Genomic DNA, 10231 nt, shown 5'->3' on the forward strand with positions numbered 1-10231 from the left:
AAAAAACTATCAATGCCTCTCAGCACAGACGTTGTCGGCACATAGATGTAGGTAACCATCTTAAATTGCAGTGTTTAGTGGTAAAGAACCGCGGCTGGCTTCTTGATGGCTCAAGGCACAGAAAAGAGAATCTCGGTTTGTGATGGGCCAAGGCAAGAGCAAGAGAAAAACAAAAAAAAAGTCTCGAAAGTAATTTGACAGTGTAAGTGTTGAAAAACATATGTTACATTATAGGTTATTTACAAATGGCATATGCTGTCAAAAAGCTGCTACCTAAGTGTGGCAGCAGGAGTACAGGAGTGAAAAATCTAAACGTGAAAGGGAAAACGAGACAGACATAGGGAAACCTTACGCAGAACATTTTAGTCGCATGGTTTGTGAGATCCAATAATTATTCTGTGAAATTTACATTAATAATCAAAGCAAATCGCGAGACCAAGCCCCAGGACCCCCCTCCCCTCAAACTCTCCATCAGCTACTAGTCTTGATGCCTTGACCACTGGTGTTAGGAGAGCAGCAACAATTCAACTGGAACATATGAATTTAGGGAACCAGGAAGAGGATAATGTATACAATGTCAAGACCTGTGACCAAAATCATGTGACACTGCCCCAGGATGACCCTAGAAAGAATTAAAACAGGAATCACTTAAAGAGGAGTTGCAAATTGAAAAGAACAAAATCCACAGTGCCTATGAATAAGGCAGACAGGTACTTTGAAAGCCAGGCTAACTCTGCAGTACAACGAGAAGTGATTCAAGTACATGGTCTGACAATATGGAAAGAAAGTTGGTCCCCCATAAGACGACATGGCTTACCCATGCCAGCCCTGCCATCTACCATTACTGAAAGTTTACGTATCTACCCAATGGAATTCTGAATTCTGTGTACAAAAGAAAACTGTAGTTATGCTATATACATATCATAACTATCAATCCAAAGGAAAGAAGTGACTCAATACTAAATAAGGTCACTGTATGAGACACAGTAGGTAGTGATGTATGATCCTGAGAGTAAATAGTGATTTCAATGGTTTAGTGGTGACTCATGCTTATTTTGCAGGTGGTCTACATGCAAAAGAAACCATTGCCCTACCACCTGATGCAGCCTCCATTATGCTGACATTTATAGGGATTATTTGTTTTTACTAAAGGTTTGTCTTTGCAAACATCAGGACCAAGTTCAGAAATAAACATTAAATAGTACTTGTCAATTATTTTGATAGCCCTTTTTAGCTTTATCATGTTTGGGTTAGAGCGGCATCCAACAATACACAAGCTAACGGTAAATAGCACACAACTTCATCATTCATAGACTTCTACATCATTTACGTGACTCCGCAATCACATTCCAAACCTAAGATAGAACAGTTATTGCAGTGCCAACGAGCAGTACTAAGTCTCAGTTCCCCAGGCTATATCCTCGTATAAGATGAAAAATTAATCTGTATCTAGGGCAAGGGGGTGTGTCTCTAAATGACTAAACACGAATATCCAGATTTACAAAGTCATTACACCATGGTTTTTGTTTGCGCTGTGCTAAGGTCAAGTAGATATGCACAGAGAGGACCACATATATCCACAGACCTACTGGACGGTGAGATCAGGGAACAATAATCGCCAGCTTTGTCTTTATAGTATATTAGAGCACCCAGTCTTGGTACCAATGAAGTAAGCCTCGCCCCCCAGTTCAAGGGCATGTGCCTCTTAGGTCGTAAGAGTGCTACGCTGTAAATTTGGGAAGGCTGCTGCGGACATCTTAAACTCGCCTAATAAAGTGCTGTGTTCGAATCTAGTTGGAGTGACAATCCTGTCACGGCAGACAGGGTAGTGAACACTTCTGACGAGTACTTGGGCACTCTAGAAATGTCAGTCCAAATGGAGGAAGCACCCCTCAGTGCTACATCTACAACGCTGGGAATTATTGCCATGTCCCATTTCCATCAGTCCCTGTGGGATGTGGTAACCGCCAAGCAGAAACGTGTAGTGCAAAAGCCAGTATCTATTATTAGAAAGATGATTCTAAAATGTGCATTTTGTTCATGTGTGTTCGGCTCTTCCAGTTCTACTTCTCATTTACGTCTACTAGCCCTAATGGCACGCGTCAGCACGTTTTGCACTGTAGCGCATAGCGACAGTCTTCCCAAGGGTGATAATTACAAGGCTGGAAAATTATAAGAAGTTTTTATTGTAATAGCAGAGTGAAATTACAATACCTCATCAAGTAAATGTTCTCACACTAAATATACACTGAATAGAATCAAATGAAAAAATAAAGAAACTATTAAAATAACCTAAAACAATGTTGTCCTACATGGGAACACAATACATCAAAAATAGTATGTGTTGAAGCATTCCACTAATCCACAGTTTTTTTCCATGTCAGAACTTGATAATGTTTTGTGACCACCATGAACACAGTGGATACTGCCAACGTGTGTTTCGTCAGGGCAACTTCTTCAGGGAAATCTAGAAAGAATCCAATGGTAGAACAGAAGCAATGACCAGAAGAGTGAAAACAATTAAGCTTTTGTCACATACAATAAATCATAAATGCCACAAATCACAAAATGATGTCAGTTTCCCAGTCTATTACAGTGATATGCAGTCAACAAATATTCTTCCAAATATGTAGATAACAGAGTTAAATTATTTTTAAAAAGGCAAACACTAGGTGCTAAGTCCACGAGTCAGTGTTGCATTCCACTCAGAGTAGTAAGCACAAAGTGCTGAAATTCCGAACAAAGCGTATCCACCCTTTAACAGGTTTCTATATGTCAGATGCGCAGTAACGTTCCAAATGGATTCGCCTGTGGCTGCAATGAGTGCCATTTCTGTATTGTGGTTGGGCCCAAATATGGACTGTGTTGCATTGAGGAGCAAGTGGTTGCTGAGGTGGTTGGTGAGACACTGATTGATTAGTTTCTCTAAGAACTTTGACGGATATTGCAAGAGGGAGATGGGTCTGTAGTTGGGAAGTGTGGCTGGGCCAGCAGACGTTATGTGTGTTTTCAGGTTTCCGGGAATGTGGTGTGGGTGTTGAAAATGGGTGTTAGTGCTTCGCTGATCAGTAGGAGTACTTTGGTGAAGGCATGGAGCGGATGGTCTTCATGATAGCAGGGGTTCCTACAGTGACAACAGTGGGCCAAGAGATCAGGGTTCGGTTTTCGGCCATGATGGGAAGTTGAGTTGCACTGGTGACAAGGTCTGATTGACAGTTGAAGCTGCAGTACAAGGAGGTGATTATTGTTACAGAATAATTCCAAAAGCTTGTTGCAAAGGTATTGCACGGGAGTGATGTTGATCGAGGAAGGAGGAGGCATGGTGAAATCTTCTACAATGGCGAAGATTTTCTTGCTGCTGTTAGTGTTGACACTGATGCAATATGCAAGAGTTGTGAGGTTGGAGTTTTATATCTGCTGCAGATAGTATCTTAGGGAGGATTTGAATATGGCTTTGGCATCTTGATTTGTTCTCTATTTGCACTCTAGTTGCCTGCAGTGATGGATCACCAGCCTGAGTTCCCCCATGTACCAGCTGGCCTTTTGTCAGACACTAGCATTTGATTGTGCTTAAGGGGAGCCAAGGTGTCGGTGTGTGCAGTGAGCCAGCTATTGAGGTTTTTGATGGATTTCAGCAGGTTGATGCTGCTATGACTGATCTAACATTCTAGATCAATTAGTACATAGGATCCTCCATCTATCAAGGGGGTTGGAGACTGCTAGTACCCTTGCACAGAACTGCTCTTACAGTCCTTCCTGCATCCTCAAACGGCAGCCTCTCCACACCGGTCTTTAGGCAGGGCCATCGGTGGCATGGCAGGCCCAAAGCTAATCTCAAGGACAATTACTGTATGTTTCATTTTAGGAAATATTTCCCCAGCCACTCTCCAATTAACAGCATGTACATAATGTGAGTTAGAAACAGGTATTTTTGATTTTCTAAAGTGCAGGACTAATAGAGATATTTTACCCTGCCCTCCCAAAAGCCCCAAATGTGTGCGGCCATCTTAGACAGCAGCTCTCAAACGTGCATAACACTGGCACTCAAAATACTGCAAATTAACATTTTTTTTTTAAAAACATGTCTATCAATTACCAAAAAAGATACATTTGACAAAACAGTGTGTAAATTTTGTGTTGCTAGTGGGCAATTTCAATATCACCTTCACTAATAACTGATCACATAAATGTCATATAAGGTGTTGGGTTTCAGGATGTCCACCATGTGATCCCCAGTTAAGCGGCAATCAATAGCTTGCAATTATTTGCATGCCTTACACATTGTTCTAGGAACTTTAAGTGGCCAGAAAGCAAGCTTTTGCAAACAAAATGCAGAACCAACTTCTAAAAATTGCAAAGAACAATGAAGGCGCATTTTGATGATTGGTGTTGAGGGAGAAAAGGGAGCTCCAAACTTTCCAAAGGGAGACAGGTTTGACTTATTTTCTTAAGTACATTCAAATAGTCAACATTTGTTGGATACAAGAAAGACTGCATTAGATTTATCTAACATCACATTCGTCAGTTAATGTTAAGACAGTAAAAGAGGAACACTTCACAGTAATAGAGACTACAAATGTTGTATCTTAAAAGTTTGAAAAAAAGCTGGACTTCACCACAAAACCTCAGTGGAATTTCGAACAGACTATGTTCAACCTCTTCACTGCACATTTATATAGTGCTGCTACCATTAAGCAATCCACATCCAGCATGCAGGAGAGGGAAGACCACATGGACGATTATGTAAATTTAGTTTGTTTCCCTGCAGTGGAAGTGTCTTAGAGTCTCACTCCACAGACTGGCTGCCCAACTAGGAAATGTTCTGCCTCCTGTCCTTGCTCATAGAACTTTAGAAGCATCCATACACTGTTGTCACTTAACCTTTTGTCTTTCGTCGGTGAACAGACATAGGACAGCTTTAAGATATTTAGGTGAACTGCTATCTATGGCATAGTGAGTCAGCCTTAATGTTTCTTTTAAAAATCTAATTTAAAAAAAATCAATCTCTACCCTGTGCCTTACTGGAAACCAAACTACAGTTATTTAAGGCAGTATGATATATGTTGAGGGACCAACAACAGCCAGAGACCCCACTGCAGACTTTTGGATCACCTGTAACTTGGAGATGTCCTTTTTGGATGCTCCAATTAAAACAACACTACAGTACTCCAGCTTTGTCCACACTGCCTAGCGGAAGCTCTGGCAATGTTTCCTCTAGGGCTTTATGTCCAACAAGGTACAATTCCAAATTACATGACATGATTAGTTATGGAACTGTACCCTGTTTTTTTTTTTTAATAACTTGGTCCAGTCAATCTGACTGAAATGATTAAATTCCTCTTCCTTACAACTCTGTAAACATGGTCAAAGTGCAAAGTCTCTGCAGCATAGTTTTGTTCTCAAAGGTTTAAAAAGCAGTGGAGAGGACCCGTAACAGAAGCTTGACTGGGGAACCTTGATCTAAGAGTATCAGGAATGTTATCAGGACATACAGGAACACAGGCTCAGTTCCTCTTCTGGGCCTAAAGCCAGATGATCATTCTTCTAAACTAGGACAGTGTTGGAAGTACTTTTGAGCAACAGCGTTGCCACCTTCTGCAAACCTCTAACCGAAAGCAGACAAAAGTAATAAGCACCACAAGTAATAAAGGAATACCAAGATTGGTTACCAGCTGCAGACAGCTTTTGTTTTGCAGACTGGTACGGGTTGACGCCAAAAAAGCCTACCAAATCTTCTGCTATGGACCTCACAATACTTCAGGTAGCCGTCTTAGGAGGAAACCGCCCCGATGTGTAAAGGTGACAATCTTTCATTCAGGCTTGCAATCAAGTCCTGGCACTAAAAGGACATCAGCTGCAGCAAACACAGAAGTAAAATCTTTCTGTACAGAACAGGTATATGAGATAAAGAACTGATTGTAACAAAGGGCCTGATTAAAACTTTGGAGGAGGAGTTAATCCGTCCCAAATGCGACGGATATACCACCAGCCGTATTACGAGTTCTATAGGATATAATGGACTCATAATACGGCTGGTGGTATATCCGTCACATTTGGGACGGATTAACACCTTCCTCCAAAGTTGTAATCAGGCCCAAAGTGTCCTAATTTTCTGTACTTCCAAGATGTAAAACAATCTCCCATGTATTGCACTAGAAGCTCTCCATATAAATTGGAATGATGCGCCACATTGAGAGAGGGCTTGAGCTGTACTGTAGTCTCTAAGTCCAATGCAAGTACTCAAATTGAAGCAGAGAATATACCAAAGCAGCTAATAGCATTAGCGTGGAATAAATACTCCAATGGGCTAAGCCAAGTCATGATTACATTTCAAGTCAATCACTCAATGAACTGGTCAAAAACGCCAATGATTGAAAAGAGTGGACCCAAAGGCCACTCAGTGTGTACTGCAAAGGATAGATCTGATTGAAAACTGTGATGTAAAAAGCTTGACCTAAAAAGGAACAGCCAAACCTAAATCATAGATGCACAGAAGTCTGTAGTTTTAATCTTTCATAGCTAGAAGAAATTATAAAGCACCCTTCAATTATAGTCTTGATCTGCACATTAGCTTAAACGCAACAAAGCTAAAAGGCTGTGGCCCCCCAACGAATATTTGTAAAACCCATATCAGGCTGTTCCGCGTAGAAAACCTTTCATAAAGTGTTGAAGCACAGGAGGAGGAATCTACCACAAGGTCATCTACCAAAGTAACATGTATCTAAAGATGCCTATAAGTGAAAAGATTTAAAAGGGGTATAGGTAGTAGTGGGGGTTCATGGGATGTGGTGCCACTGTAGTTAAGAGGCATTGCATCTACTTGTCCAAGGAATGAAATACTTCAGGAATCGACTTGTTCTGTAAAGACATCAATGTGTCCCTTTAGGTCCCATCCAATGAGGTGACAAATCATGGAAGCACTCTAGGTATATCAGAGTTCTAAATATCTCATATCATATTGGGTTCGGATTTTACCAAGATTCTCATCTTGGCACCTTTCCTAAAGTCTAGATACATGGGCTGCAAGTAGGACAGAATCAATAGTTCTAGTGGTGGAATGCCCCAAGTGTCTGTGCACATCCACAAACCTAATGGTAAATGGGATTCAACAACTTCCAGCCAAACTCTTACAAATGTGAAAAAGGTTAGAAATGTACTAATGACAAGGATAGAAGTAAAACATTTGGGTGAGGAAGAAGGGAGTGAGTGAAAAATGAACTTCCAATCGATCTGGCAAATTTTCAAAAGACGACGCCACTTAGACGTGAATATCTGTGTGAGTGAAAATGGAATTAAAAAAAAAAAAAAAAAAAAACAGTGCAACTACATTAGAACTTGTTGTCTTTGACTCCTAACAATAGGTCCTGAGCAATATGAATATTAGCAGGTGTGAAACTACAAATTATGCAGCACAACGCAGTGGATTATGTAGAAAACGTTTCCACAGAATCGCATATTGTGTTACAACACACAAGAGCCATCCATGTACCAGAGGGATCCTGGCTGTATGATTACACCTCAGAACAATGGTTCGCCTAAAGCTCATTTCAATTATTAAATCAAGTTTGCAGTGAAATCACTTCACACAGTAAATCTGTACAAATAATGTCCGACCACAGTTATTAATATATCATTAGCCACATATTAGGGGTTATTGCAATTGGAGGATAAGTGAAGAGTGTGCTCTGTCCCTGGTGAGGTGAAGGTGATGTGACAAAGAAGAAATTGAGACAGACATTTCTCCTAGGTAGGCTTAGTAATGTCAAGAGGCTTATATCCCTTTCTGTATCGAAAATGAATATGGTGAAGTAGGCAGTTAACAAAAACACCTGAGAAGAGAGCATACCGTATTTCTCTCTCTGTGGATGTCACAATAAGACCAAGAAACACAGAAGAACAAAAGCAGCACTTGTCAGGAAATACTTGCCACTGTATATTGTATTGTAACTAGGTTCTTGTAGCACCCCTTTAACACTTGCGAGGTGTAAAACGCATCTGCGAATAGGACACGCAGCACTCCGTGGGAGTTGCAACCGATTAAAAGAACGTTCATATCAATTGTCTCCCAAAGCCTGGGTGTTATGTAATATTTAGTATAGTGTAATGACTTCGAATGCAAATGAAGCATTTTATTGGGTAATCACCTCGTGGGCGATGACAGCGAAAAAAAAAAAAACATTACAAAAAGCAGGGTGACATAAGGACTCAAAAAGGGAATGCCCCGTGAGAAGGAAAAAATAATCCCCTAACGGGCTAAATCAGCGTGTGGAATGAGAGAAGTTTATACTGGGTTAGACATTTTACAATGTTGGACCACGTGGGCTACAGCCAGGGTCATTTTCCAAGAGGTCTACGAGCTTAAATTAACACAAATCAAATATAAAGTGTATTTTTTAAGGGCAAACGCCTGACCTTTACTCTCGCCTACCATTAATGCAGGAAACACCTGTACTACCGAGCGAGGTGTGAAGGGACGGTGGGAGGGCATTGGGGGGGGGAGGGGAGGGAGACAGAAGAATCGGTGGGAGGTGCACTGAGACACGGGAGAGATCACAGTGCTAACATATGGGCACCCTTCTAAAAGGATTAGTGCTTACCAGATCTGGAAGCGCAGGAGAGGGCCGCTCGTGTAGTGCATCCGGAGCTTCTTGACACCATTGATGCTGTCACTGTGGCCCAGGGCGGCGCCCAGCCCCAGGACCAGCAACAACAACGAGGGGAGGCCGCGAAGCGACATCCTCTTCCCCATACACAACCAGGAACTGCACCCGACACTTGCGTACTGTGAACTACCAATACTTTGGTTGCTTTGTGACGACAACACGCTACGCTCCGCGTCACCACTGACAGTGGAACGTGCGTGGTGGAGGACGGAAAGGGTTAATTCTGCTATCCTCAGAGACAAGGGCAAAGTCATGGAAACAGAAAAGGGGCAAGTGTACCGAGCATATCTAGCGGCTAATAGCTGACCAGCGATAAGGAAAGTACGCTAGCGGGGTATCAACTGGCTTCAGGGCGAGCGATTTTTTTCGCTCAATGATTGTAGTATTTGTTTCATAATCCTTTTTTATTTGTGAGTGTGTGTACACGCCTTATTTTTAAAATCTAGAGTTTACTCTTAAGGAAAACGTACCCCCTAATAATGCCCGATATAGCTTGTCTTAGCTATATCAGTTTAGGTGTATTTGTCACAAGCTGTAACAAGCATTGGCAAAGCCAATAGGTCTCGGCAATGCGAGAGTTACTGGCGTTGTAAATGTCTTTTTGGCATGCTGAATAGCCCCACGTGTGCTGTTCAGAATGGCTGAAAGATATGTTAAAAAGTGCTATTGGAAACAAGGTAATGCGCATGCCCGGTGGAAAGAGAAAAACATTGTAGTAGGGGCCAGAATATCCCCTTCGCTGGCAGGCCTTTTCCCCCTCCTGTGCCGAGCCTTTTTTTGGGGCTATTTGGGGAAGTTCGCGCTTAGACCCTCATAACTTTTTGTTCACATAAGCTACCCACGCCAAATTTGCGTCCTTTTTTTCCAACATCCTAGGGATTCTAGAGGTACCCAGACTTTGTGGGTTCCCCTGAAGGAGACCAAAAAATTAGCCAAAATACAGTGAACATTTTTTTTTTTTTTTTTAAATGGGAAAAAAGGGCTGCAGAAGGCAGCTCGTGTTTTTTCCCCTGAAAATGGCACAAACAAAGGGTTTGTGGTGGCAAGATCACCATCTTCCCAACTTTCAGGAACAGCCAGACTTGAATTGGAAAATCAAATTTTTCAATACAATTTTGACATTTTACTAAATAGTAAAAATGCGAAATTTCCTAGCTATCGTGAAGGAAAGTTTCAATTCTATTAAGGACACGGAGGCGAGGATTATGCATATCTTTCTTCACTTTTTATTCAAACAGCAAGTTCAAAGTTAAACAAAAGAAACAAAAAACGGCAATGAGCTCCACGAGACTGCCACCATGGAAACCATTGTCCAATGAGGGTCTAGTGTTGCCGGCAGTATATATATCCACGAGCCTGTCAATCTTCCTCGACTTCGCTGCAAAAGGAATTGTAGATGTCTCAAGAGGCCGTTGTCTCTGATCCTATGGGTAGATATGAGAGATTAAGGAGACTGATCCATGATGATAACAGTAAGCAACAAATAGCCTGTATGTCTATAAGATCTTAGGTATTGCAGAAAGAACAAGTCAGGAGTTAATGCAGACAAATCCAACAATTAAACTCGT

The 10231-nt window shown here is 41.5% G+C and overlaps 1 protein-coding gene across 1 annotated transcript in view; it reads right to left on the reverse strand.

Moving 5' to 3' along the window:
• SELENOT (selenoprotein T) overlaps positions 1-8808 on the reverse strand; it is a 96524-nt gene extending 87716 nt beyond the window's left edge. Inside the window, exon 1 of the mRNA XM_069213359.1 lies at positions 8598-8808. The gene's annotated coding sequence lies outside the window, so the exon portion shown is untranslated. The remainder of the gene's footprint in view (positions 1-8597) is intronic.
• Between the last annotated feature and the right edge of the window lie 1423 nt (positions 8809-10231).

The sequence above is a fragment of the Pleurodeles waltl genome, chromosome 11 (assembly GCF_031143425.1).
Source record: "Pleurodeles waltl isolate 20211129_DDA chromosome 11, aPleWal1.hap1.20221129, whole genome shotgun sequence".
Lineage (NCBI taxonomy): Eukaryota > Metazoa > Chordata > Amphibia > Caudata > Salamandridae > Pleurodeles > Pleurodeles waltl.